The sequence below is a fragment of the Brachyhypopomus gauderio genome, chromosome 8, assembly GCF_052324685.1.
Source record: "Brachyhypopomus gauderio isolate BG-103 chromosome 8, BGAUD_0.2, whole genome shotgun sequence".
Lineage (NCBI taxonomy): Eukaryota > Metazoa > Chordata > Actinopteri > Gymnotiformes > Hypopomidae > Brachyhypopomus > Brachyhypopomus gauderio.
This window is the reverse complement of record NC_135218.1, coordinates 13,979,756-13,993,413: the sequence shown is the minus strand read 5'-3', so window position 1 is coordinate 13,993,413 and position 13,658 is coordinate 13,979,756.

Here is a 13,658-nt window from a genome sequence, read left to right as displayed (position 1 = left end):
CTCTCTGTGCCACAACAACTGGTAAGCGTGGCTAATGGAAATTTAATCAGTGACAAGAGTGGAGAATCAGTCATAATGCATGTCAGAGTGAATGCAGCCCGATAAGGACTAACAGAAAGATGCAAACACCATTTTAGAAGGGGGTGCCTGACAGGTTGATAATGCCCTGGTACTTCTTGCAGTGAGCCCTGATGGCTCTTTCATGCTTCTGAACATTTTATTTCAAGCACTGTGATATGTCAGGGTAAAAAAAAAATATTGCTTTATTTGCTACATCTGTTTTTTTAAACACTTTGATTCCCCTGGTGAAATTCTGTGCAACTGAGCCAAATACAAATATGAGTGGGAAATGAACAGTTGTGATTTGTTTTGCTTTTGTTTTTCACCAAACAACGGCAACCAATCAGGGAATGGGCCTGAAGACAGGGGTTCATGACTTACCCCGCTTCCGTTTCACTACAGTTCACTGGCCCCGTACGCCCTTGCAAGAGTGAATCTGTAAATAGAGACCAAAAATGTAAGCTACACTGTGTTTCCTCAGAGAAGAGTTTAAGCATGATGAAACCCGAACAAATCCTCGTATTCCCAGCTTCCCACCCTTGTGCAGAAAGAGCTATCTTGTTCTTCCAAAAAAATCGCCACAAGCAAGTCTGAATACAAAAACTATCTACAAAGGCCCAAAACCGGGATGCTCTACTGGCAAATGTGTGATTTTAACATTGCCATGAAACATATTTCTTGGGGCTTGAAACATGTTTTGGGTATTTAAAGTCAGACATTTGAGGCTTTGGGGGATCTAAACTTTGGGGAAATAATTATTTATCTATTTATTTTCTATGAAAGATATTTACACTATTTCTGTCTGATTCACCTTTGTCGGGTAAATTTGGCGGCAGCAGAGAAAACACAAAAGTCATATGTGCTTCTATCTGAAATGAATTGGTTTTTAAACGCAGCTGAGTTGATACACTCAACATGTTCTAATGGTGCTATGGCTATCCCCCTCAGTGCCTGTCACATTTCATATAATGCACACTTATATGCAACCTCAGTCAAGTACCACCAGTCAGTGGAAACTAGCTGTGCATAAAATTGTAGTTATGACAACTGAGCAAAAATGTTTGGCCCTTGTGCTGTCAAGTGTCATTCATAATTCTTCTCACCAAGTTCACCCTTAGTAACTCCCAACAAAAATACCGAATGCAGTTCTTTAAATTGTCGAATTGTAGCACACCAGAAACTCACTCAAAGTTTATCCACGACAACTTTCATCAAACACTTTCATGCACTGACACACTGGCTCCAGGCTTCGAGTTTTCCAAAAAGCAATGTTGCAGAAAGAAAACCTCCGAAAGACCACCAAAGAATAATATGAAAGGGATGCATTTCCTTAAGCCTTCTCATCTTAAATTACAACTGTCGTGCATTAAAATAACTGTAATGAATTACAAACCAAGTCATCTAGTACCTAATGAATCAGTACCGTTCTTGTCATTACTCATTGTTAGCTGTTGTATTGTTGTATATAAAATATACAATATATAACAGCAACTAAGACTTCTGAACAAAGTGCCAGTCTTCCTCAGTGCAGATTTGGGCTCAGCTCAGCACAATTTTCAGCTCTTCTCCATCACTGGCACTGAGGTTATTTCCCCTCCACAGGTGTAGTTGTTTGTGGGAGTATCACACTCTGTCATTTACACTAATGGAGCTGTCATACTGACTGCAAAAATGGGCCTGAAATCAGCAGGCCCTTCTTTGCCTGCCTCTTAAGGCCGTCTGTCATTTATTGTCTTTGTGCCCTAGACTTAGTTACAGACTTCCCGTGAAGCCATGTACACATATTTACAGGACTACACGTGCGGTTCCACAGTGGCATCAGTAATCGATATGTCCAGCTCCCCACCTCCTCCTCCTGCCTCCGCCTGTTTCTCCGCTGGGCTTACATTTGTTTACTTTCGTCTTTTCCCTCTCTCTCTCTCTCTCTCTCTCTCTCTCTCTCTCTCTTTCACCATCTCCTCTTCCCAAGAAAGCTGAACTCCCAGGCAAGCCAGTAAGTGAGGCATTGTGGGTCTGGAAGCAGAGGCATCGGTCCAGAGCTTCCAGAGGAAAGGCGTGCTGAGATCAGACAAGCACTCCTGAGTTGTGTTTTCACTGTGACAAAAGAAAACAAACCAGAATGCAAAGACAGAAGCTGTTGGGGACAGAAGTACGAGTGTGAACGTGAAACAACATGGTGCTGATCGCTTTTTGGATTGTTTAATTTTGATTTGTAGAAGCACCACATTCTGATCATTTTTATGCCATTGGAGAAATGGATAGAATTAAAGCGGTTTGCTCATAAATGATCTGAGTAAAATACAATATTGAGTTTCTTAATCCTGAGATAAAATAATGTTAATGATATTTAAATTTTTTCCACCAGAATTATTGTATTATGCCTTTAGGGCAATCCTTCATACACTCCATCAGTGACATAGAAATCATTCTTGGTAATTTATTTCAGGAATGTCTTCAGGGAATTCTGAAAATGACTACAACCCTCTTTGCCAGTGAGGCTCGGTGTTGATTGGAAAGTCATTCATTTCTATGGTTTTATTTTCCTACTGTTGATTCAGGGCATCCGTATGCAGGAAAACACAGTGAAATAAATGTCACACTTTAATGAAAGATAAAGGCTTAAAGTAGTAAAACAATGAGATCCATCTTCATGACAGATGAGAAAGAGAGCTATTAACATTCTTCTCTGAAAAATTGCATCAGGCTACAGGAAGTGTTGCAAGCTATTTTAAGAAATGTTCTTTTCTTCTACAAAACAGAAAACATGTATTTACTGCATCCTGAAGAGACAATTTCAGGATAGATTTAGTAGTAGCATGTCAGCCATTGATCAGTAGTCAGTTCAATCCTGTTATCATTTTGTTCCATTTAATCTCGCTTTGGAGCAAGTGATAGTGAGCTAAAATACTCCCATACACATCCAGCATATATCATCCCATCATCACAGATATTTCCCAAGGTCATCTCTTTCAGACAGACATTTGGTATTTACTTTGCTGGGGAAACACTCTCTGCAGGAAATATTAATGTGACCACAGCAAAGGAAAAGCATATCCAAATCGAATTATGAGCAGACTGTCTCATCTTTCTGAAGAATAATGCATTTGACCTGTCACATAGGTCCTCGAGGAATGCCAGCGAAGGCGATTAATGACTGCAGCCATTATCCCCTTCGTTTCTTTAGAGGATGAGGCGTTTACGATGATCCACTACAGATCTGCTATAGAGACTATATTGCCAGTATTAATAATGTATATGTAATCGCTCAGTGCAAAAACAAAAATATTACTGTATTTTGTGATATTAGTATTACTTGAATATAACAAAGGATGATGAAGATCGGAAAGCAACATCACACTAGATTCTATAAAGGTGTTTTCTGTCTTTATTCTTTCTTTATTGGAAGCTGTGTGGTTTGTGAGTCAATGGCAGATATTACAATGTTGCTAAACTATTTTTCTTAAACCAAAGGCCTGACACCAGCCGATCTTCCTGCTTTTCCCTATAGTCTGCTATGGTTTCCCTATGATCTGATGCTGATGTGTTTTCCTGCACATATGTGTCATTTGTGGTCATTTTATAGTTATTCAGATTGACCTTTCTGTGTTTGAAATGCCATTTCCCATACCAGAAACCTGAAAAGGACCTGCATTAAATGTGCAACTGGCACTACACCTGATGAAAACATTTGCTTCATTCCTTTGAACTTGATAAAGCAGGAGTGTACCTAAAGGAAACACTTTCTCCAATATACATATTGGCTTGAGTAAACAAAGCCATATTTCAAGTAGTGCTGCTTCAAGTGCAGTGGCCTTTCTTGACCTGAATCGTTATTTCTCGAGAGTTGAACCGTTCACTTCTGTCGCCACCGAAATCACATAACTGTGACTAACAAAGGTGTGAAGCCCTGGAGGAACACGCGCCACCACTATCACAAAGCCAGAAGCGTCTTCACCACGTCACACGTTCAGCTGAATCCTGGCCCTCCTCCGATCATTCTCACCACCGCGCCATTGCAGGGCTTGACATTTGCACAGGTAATATAATGAGACCTGTTCCTGTTATTGGAAAATGAACACATTTTAAGGTAGAGCTATTTTTCACTTGACATTTAAATGCATTAATGCCTGATTAGCTCACATTTTAGCACCAGATTTTATTCATTACTTGTGAGGAAGCTTTTCTCCACCCTGAGGTTTGGAATGCTTTTACCCGGTAAATGACATTAGCACTGAATTGTTTGAGGTTGCACAAGTTTGTGAAATGATTATGCATGAGTGGTTAAAAAGTTTAAAAGTACAGATGGATATTAGCTATGCTGAATTACTAATCAAACCATCTGAATTCTAATCTCTGTTTACAAGATGGAAACGCTTCAAGTGTAATCTGTGTTTCTGAGATGGAGAAGTGATACTGAGCTGACTCTCGCTGTCATTTAGCCATGATTGACATTTGTTATTGTGGGCCACACCTACAATAACAACAATCTTTTTCAATATTGGTTTATATAGAGTGTTTCTACAGGTTTTTGCGGAGGAGCATTTTATTCTGTTTTGCGTTTTTTATTTATATCAAAATACATAACATGATTTGCATGATGATTTGGTCATACCTGGCCCCTCCTCCAAATGTCATTTTTCGTTTTTTTTTCCCTTTAGCCCCGCCTTTTTCTTTTGTTTCTACGGTTTCCGTTCTCTCTCCTGGTGATTGATTCCAGCTGTCTCTTGTTTGTATGTTTGTTTAGTTTTGTATTTAGTTCCTTGTTTTCCCAAGTGTATGTTGTAGGTCAATGTTGGTAGTACGCATCATGGTATTTCTTGTATTTTGCATTTACGGTTGTACTCTGGTATGTTCACGAGTTAAGTTTACCCTGTGTGTATCATTATACTGGTTGTTAGTATCTTTTGGTTTTGGGACTCTTCTTATAAATATAACCCCACTGAGTTTATTTTGTCCTTCCCGTGCCTCCTTATTATTTTGATTAGTCTGTTGTTTGAATCAGTGTTTTTACCTGTCAACATGCCTCCCAAGTCTCCTGCTCTACATGTAAACACACTAAGGCTATTTAAGGAAGTTAGCTATGATAGCACTCGCTCTCTGCAGCAAGTGTGTCTGCCCCATTATTGTGCCACGTTACATGTTTCCTAATTGTGCTTAATTAAATGGCTATTCCGAACATGTACTAAGAGCATGAGTGTAAGGTGTGGCATGATTTAGTTGCTGTATATAAATCTAAGAGCCCACAAGAGCCACAGGATTGGCTGTGACTGCAGACGGCCATGCTGTGGGAGGCGGTGAAGCCACTGTTTGTCCTGACTCTCATCACCTCCTCTAATTCCACTGTAATAAAACTGGCCAAACATTGTTACTCCAATCAATTATTAATCAATTGTTAAGTATTCACAAGAGACGGCAATACTTTCAATGATATTTCAACGTATTTCCAATAATCTCTAAGGCAACCCAAGCAAAAGAATGTACTAATTTGCTCCTTACACTGGTCCCCACCACTGATCTAGTTTAATTAGTGCATAATTGGTGGTTAATGTGTTTTAATAGGGGAGCCAGTTGATGGAGCACTATGAAAAGAGAGTGAGGAATCCACTGCAAATGAAAGAATAATACTATTAATGCATCAGACCTTGGGAAATACAAGTGACAACCAGTCAGTTTAGGCAAATTATACAAGCCTTGTTTACATGCCAATGATCATTAAAAATGCAGAGCTTATGATCAGGAGAATTTGTCTAATTAACATTTTTTTAATCCTGTAAATATACTTTTATGCTCTTATATGATATGTATTAAGCCTGAGTATCATGTTGGATCCTGCTGTCACAGATGAAGTGTCTGGGGTTATGCAATGTTCGTAACAGTCACTATGGGAAATCCTCTGTGCTCTCTGAAACAGTGCTGGGTAAACACCATTGACTGAAATGCTAATTTACTGCATCAAATGATTCATTCAGCTCACGATTCAGGCATGGAGACACTTTGAAGTCATCGTTCATGCTTGGTTCCTCACTCAGTTGATGTTTATCTCTACAAAGAACATATAATGATACCTAATGCAATGCATTAACACAAGAGGTAAGATGTGGATTACTGAAATCTCTGCATTTATATATATATATATATGAACAATTGTTTACCAACCTCCAGTTTTTTGTGGAAATCTCAGAAGACGTGAAGGTTTAGGTAATGATTTTGACATAATAGGAGGATAATGAAGGCCCTTGGCCCATGATCTGACTCTCCTAGAATGCTTTCCTATAATAAGAGGCTAATCTGTTTCTCTCCTCTACTCACTCCAGGGCGAGATGACCTGTCGAATCACTCCAAGCCAGCTGCCTGACAATATAATTTATACCTCCGAATGGTAATTTCTCCTGCTCCGTTCCGAGCCTGCAATACAAATGAGGACCGGAATGAAGACATGAGATTAACTCCAATCACAAGCTCTTGTCTGAAGCGGTAGAGTAAAATACCCCCTAGGACCGAACTGCATCATCTCACACATGGTCCAATAAGTACCCTCAAGCTCATCTGAAATATATGTAAAAAAGATTATGCAAGAACAACAGTACATGAATGAGTGTGGTGTGTTTGAAACTGTTCATTAAGGGCAAATTGTGTATCCTCTCTTGTATGTGTCTGATAGTCCTATCAGATGTATCCAGCTCTTCAGGGGGTAGTGTAATGGCTGTGTTTAACCACGACAGAGTGTACAGTGCTGGCTCTAAGGCATTCAAAGGGTCTTGCTCCCCTTGTAGGATTCTAATAAAGAGAGAATGTAGGGTGGAGAGAGCTCAGGCGTCTGATCCTGTGGCCCATTGCCGGTGTATGTAGACAGGTGAGGAGTGTGACGCGCTCCTGGCCTTGTGGAGGTGTGTATTATGGGGGTGAAGCAGACAGTCTGTGGTGAATCAGACTTGCAATTACAGGCATGGGATTTCATGCTGTCTGGGAGCATATGCACGTATATATGCCTTATAGTCCCTGGTGTGTGTGGCTGTGGTTGTGTGTGACTGTTACATTCTTATTTTCAATTATTACTAAGAGCCAAACCACTTTTTTAAATTCCAAACTGTGGGACTACAGAAGGTCTAATGGTGCACAACACTGTTTCATTGTGTGGCTTCTGGACATTTTATATTGATGTGCTGTTTGAAGAATCAAAAATCTTTTGTAAATCTTTTCATAATATGTGGCACAAAGCAATAGAAACTCCTAGACGGGACAGAAAAGGCGACAGAATGTAAGAAGAATGCGGTTCCCCACACTAGGGCACTCATTATACTATCAGTATGAAAGAAATTCAATGTGATAATAAAAAGTAGACTGAGAAAAATAATACTTTCCCAGATGAATAATTGATGCTTGCTGTGAGGATATGGTGTGCTGCTGCTTAGGTTAAAACCACATTTCTACTGTCAGTAAACCAGGAAGAGGAAAACTAAAGTCTGACACATGTCCCTGCCAATTACTGTCTTTTATTTTTAATTACCTGTGTGTTGTCAGTGCCAAACAGTGCATCTACCGAACAGGCCCTGAAGCAGTGTGCACCATACATATACAGGGATTAGGTTTCATTAAAAATGGGCAAAAAAAATCAGTTTATCAATCAGTTTTTCTTCATTTTTCCCACAGTTTGTAAGGAGAACAATCCTGTTATTCCCATAGTTTGATCTGATTGTACAAACTTCACATGTTAGAAAATTTAAATAGTTTTAATTTCAATCCTTTCCATATTAAAAGAAACAGAGAGAGAGAATATGCAAAGGTAACATGTATTAGCAATTTTATGCCTCACCTCTCTCCTTTGTCTCAGTGGGATTAAAACAAAGACGTTTATTCTAGTAAACCTATATTATTTTGTGTGATCATTACAACACCTCATTAATTTCACCCAGTAGTCTCAGACTATCCTGTTACTTTCTTATCCTAAACTACGAGAGACGATTTCCTATTTTTGGTCTGGCTATCTCCTCTGTCAGTTATAACTTATCACAGGGGACAATAAACCCACATATGTCACAGACTGATTTAAGGTGATGCAATGGTATTGTTGAGTGTGACAGGATAAAAAATTGCATTCTGACACAGGCTTTTCTATCCTCTGGTGGGTAATTAAAACGTGTGCACTATAGTGAGACAAATTAAAATAAATAAATAAGCAGAGGGAGGAGGCTCAACCCAGGTCCCCAGGGGATCCATTAAAGGATGTTTTCTTGAATTGAGGTTAGGTGCATTGATCTGTGTCAAGGCTGGCGGAGCTGATAGTTAACGCTGCCGACTGCAAGTGTTTCATACATTATTCCAATTAAATCACTGTGAATCATGTCCTTAAGGACTGGAAACCTGCACACCCCATCTCAACCCCTCCTGTCATATAACAGCCCCACATTTAAAGAAAAAGTCAGCTGAGAAAATAAAACCAAACACAAGGAATGATGGCATCTGTGTGTGTTTTTTTAACAGTCTGTGTCAGCATTGTGCACCTAAGCACTGGACGGTGTCCAGCTGGATCATACAAATGCCTTTTCATGCAAAGCAGACATGGAATTTGTAATGAGTGATGCAACCTAATTATTTGGCGAGCAACACTTGTTTAAATCTCCTTTACTGTGGTGCTGGAAAAAAAACTGCACTTGGTAGAAGGTGAAAGGTACTGATGGTGTTCTACTCAATGTGGGCCTTCATTTATGCATACACCTGCTGAAATGGACCATCACTGTCAACACTCTCCACTCCAGAGTGTAAACAGAAGTGGGCAGTGTTTACCCTTTGTAACACAACACATGATATATTGAAGTGTTCACTGCTCATCAAAGTAGTTACTTCAAACAAATGTTAGTTATTTAACTAGTTCAGTTTGTAGTGTGTTTGGAGTGCAGGCAGCATGGCTGGTAGATGCACAAACGAGAATATGTCACATATTATTAGCACCACATGACACATGGTGATGACATAATCCTGCTAATTACACCAAAACACACAAAAATAGTACACGCCTGACATTATCATGCTACCCAGCAACCCAACCTAAATTTCAGCTTGTATACTGGGAGACTTTTGACTGTTGCTGTTTTGTTTGTTTTAATTTTATTATTACATTTTTGCTGCACTTTGTTTACATTTTACACAATTTTTACACAATTACATAATAGCTAACATCACTTGTTTTTTTTAGATTTTTTGGCCATATATGTTAAAGTGATATTTGTAATTTATAGATGTATTTAAACGTCCCTTTTTGTAAATAGTGCATATTTTTTGCAGGCATATTTTACTCACAGGTATAGTCCAATGTCAGCAGTTCAGACAATCAACAGTGTGATCTTACATAACTAGGAGCCACATAAAAAAAAATAAAGGATATGTTTTCAGTTTCCACCAGGGAACCATAGTTTTACTAGCAGCCCGTGCTACCATCATATCTGTCAGACACATATGCCCTTGGCACTAGTAATAATGCATTAAAGAAATGATTTGTCATGCATGTAAATTGGCTTTGCAGTGACAGGATACATACACCTTAGTGACTGTGAGTTTAACGTTGCAACAGGTAACTTGTGTCTGTTCATATATTATTTATATGAATGAGGTCTGATTTTCAATTCATGCTGGCCTTACACTAAGCAACCTAAATAAAACCATGAGAGTTTAGCCAGAAATGTGGCACACTCCTGTCATCTCAATGATCTGGTGTAAAGTGGACAGATTAGCTGACTTACATCTGTGTTTTTCTTGCTTTGATGTTCCGATGACATAATATTATAATGGATTTTTTGTCTATCCTCAGGTAAATGGTGATGTGGACTAAGGAGAAATGACAGCCAATAGATGAGCAGTATGTGAGAGCCAACAGATGAGCAGTAAGTGAGAGCCAATAGATGACTAGTAAGTGAGAGCCAATAGATGAGCAGTGAGTGAGAGCCAATAGATGACCAGTAAGTGAGAGCCAATAGATGACCAGTAAGTGAGAGCCAATAGATGACCAGTAAGTGAGAACCAATAGATGAGCAGTATGTGAGAGACAACAGAAGAGTAGTATGTGAGAACCAGTAGATGACTAGTAAGTGAGAGCTAATAGATGACCAGTAAGTGAGAGCCAATAGATGAGCAGTAAGTGAGAGCCAATAGATGAGCAGTAAGTGAGAGCCAATAGATGACTAGTAAGTGAGAGCTAATAGATGAGCAGTATGTGAGAGCCAATAGATGAGCAGTAAGTGAGAGGTGATCATACTTTTCAGACTACAAAGCATTCTAGTGCATTAGAACAAGTTACAACTAGACAAATACAATCCGTTTAATTTAATATTATGCAAACATTTGTACTTCAATAGAGTACACACTGTTAGAACATTCAGGGCTGGAGAAAATATGTGAATCACTTGGTTAATGACTTGTCCAAAAGCTAATTGGAGTCAGATGTTCAAATCAATAAGATGTTCTAATCAATGGAACTGCAGGTGTGGGTTGGAGGTACCTAAAATTTGGTGTCTGGAGGTGTGGGTTTAAATCACACAAAGGTTGATTACTGACAGAGTCTGTGCTTTTCAAGAAAGGTTTTCATGTGAGCCATGTCCTGATCAAAAGAATGATCTGAAATAGTTTCAGCTTTACTGCCTCAGGGCCGTGAGCAGCGTACTCTCATAGATGTAACAATAAATTCCAAATTGCATAAAATTTTATAGGGGGATGTCAGGGCAGTGGACCATCACCTGCAGCTTAAAAGGAGTCGGGTGATGCAACAAGACAGTGACCCAAAACACTGAAGAAATCACCAACACACAAAGCATTGGTGTTAAGGAATGACCAAGTCAGACCTCAGCTCAGTTCAGATGCTTTGACATGATCTGAAGAGGGCCTGTCATGTAAGGAATCCCAGAAAAATCAATGGATTGATATTTTAATATTATGAAGAGAATTATGGTAACATTCAGCCTTACTAATCAGACTTAATGTACAAGTCTGATTAGCAACTACAGGAGATGCTTAGCAGAAGCTGTTTCTGCAAAGGAGTTTCTACCATTTAATAAGTGCAAAGGATCACAGTTTTCTCCACCTGGGCTTTGAATATTTCTATTATGTACTTTGTGTTTGTTTGTTTGTTTGTTTGTTTGTTGTATACTTTTGCATGTGTGTTTTTATTGAATTGGGGGTTAATTAAGGGTTTAATGAATGCAGAAATCCAGGTCATGCACAGGGCTCATGAATTTTGTTCAACTGTGCACATACATATTCGGGTAATAGGTGTTGGGTTTTTTCCCTGTGGTAAAATGCATCAAGTATCACACTGAGATAGACTTTAAAAAAGTGAAGACATTTATCTTCTAGTATCTTACTGTCAGCTAGTTGGATGCAACCTGTTGTAACATAAAACATCCAGTGCTGCCCAAATAATAGTATAGGTTCAGTTTAATTCTTTGGACTACATTCATATGTTATTTACAACATTCTACCAAAAAATCATAGATCTTTCTAACCCTAACCCAAGAAATACATGACAGGTGCATTTGATGTAATCACGTATTACAAAGTTTACAGGTTTGGCAGATATAAATTTTATATTCCAAGTAGATATTCCCCTAAGATAGATTTTCCCCTAACAGAAACTAGGTTTTACTATTTACACAGTGGCTAGATTTGACCTTTGACCTTTGTCCACCTCACATATGGGGAGGACAGAGGGATTAGAAACCAGATCAGCAACACTCCAGCACCTTGAAGTGCTTTATGCTTTGAAATGTTATACTACAAAAGTGTAAAAGAACCCAAAAATACTCATGTTTATCCTGAACCTGATTAATCTTTTATTACTATAGTTGTATATGTTGTACAAATAATTAGTTTGGAACATTTAGATTTCTACACACAATGCTGAATCATTTCTCTTAGAGAAAGGTGAGTACATGGAATATAAACCTTGGAATTCATTATACCACAGGTAATACCACACATGATCTTCAGTTCTGTATACCTGACCAACCCGAGAGTAATACTCCCCTTTTCTTTGGTTGCAGTAAAAGAAATTATATTGTATGGTAGATAGTAAATAACATAGTAGCTGGCATGAGTCAGTAACATCCAATAAGGTAAAACTGCGAGTTTTATATTTGCATCAGATCGGGGGTTTTTCAAGTGCAGTCCTGGAGAATGACAGCACGCAACGCAAAGGCTTGGTGATCTCCCTGCACAAACACACCAGGACTCAGGACTTGCTCATTAGACCAAGGAGATCAGAGATGCTGTGCTTCTGAAGTTAGGTACTCTGCCCTAGATCTCACAGAGCTCTTTTAAAGATGCAAATATAATCCAACAAAATGATTCAAAATATACTTCACTGTCCATATTATTTGTGAGCAGAATGTCTGAAGAGGTAATCACATGTGTAGTACATTTTGAGTAAAACTTGTACATTTTGAGAGGGTAGTCATTTATAATGTGAAAGCTTGTCAAGTCCTGTAAGACTTGGAGGTACACCAAGCACATGGCTTTAATGCATACTTACCTTAAGTCATCAAATGTAGCTTTCTGAAAACTGACAATTTTATCCTCTCTCTGAAGAGACTAATCAGACCACTTCTAGTGTGTAGGCAGAGACACCGTCTGTAGTGCTAGATCTGCTCCACAGCAGAGTGCTCTAGTAATTGTGGAATCTGCATTTCCTTAAAACTAAGTAGGTCAGCATCTTATCTGAATATGAGAGTAGCAATGGTGGTGAACACGTGCTTATGACTGCATTTCAGAGGGATGGAAGGGTTGTGGCACATCCTGATGCTATTATAGCAGAAAGATAAAATCAATGACAAAAAGGGTGTTAATGTTAACGTTGTTGACCGTTGTCGCAAAAATGACAAAACGTTACCATATTGTGGCATATTATGGTGTAACATCTAGGTTTTAATGCTTGTAGCACAAATGAATGTAGCTGTATGTATATTTTTGTTTACTTTCCCATCTATAGTCAACAATGTATTATACCATGTAGATGTGGATTCATACTGACATATGGGTGGAGAACATATAAACGTCTATTCATGAGAAGGTACAAAATATTCTTTTTGTGCTGAGTTGATGAGAAGAGAGACTTTACCTCGTTTTGTGACACAACAGAATATAATGCCATAGACATCCACTAAGACATACTCACAAAGTCATTTGTGTGTTTTGAGAACATAAATTCACTCTGTTGGCTATGAATTTAGTAGTAAATGAGTATAAGAATATGATTACAGAAGACCGTAATTTGTTGAGCTCATCAGATAAAAATTCCTCACTGTTCCACAAAGAGATAACATTAAGTAAAATGGCTGCTATGAGTCAAGAGATTTTAGTAACAAGCTGGTGTTGAATTGCAAGGGTCCCAGTGGAAATATGTGTGGCTTTCAGTGCCATACATCTACTGACTGTCTGCCTGATGAAGACATCAAGGGTGTTTGTCATAGTGGGAAGGGTGTGGTGGTGTTTTCTCTTGGCACCAGCAGCTTATAAATGGATGAGCTCCACTCACTAATGATGCCTCGATCCTGTCACAAACATTTTAAATAAACCTCTTTGTGTCGGGGAGTTCAACTTCCCACAGTCACCGT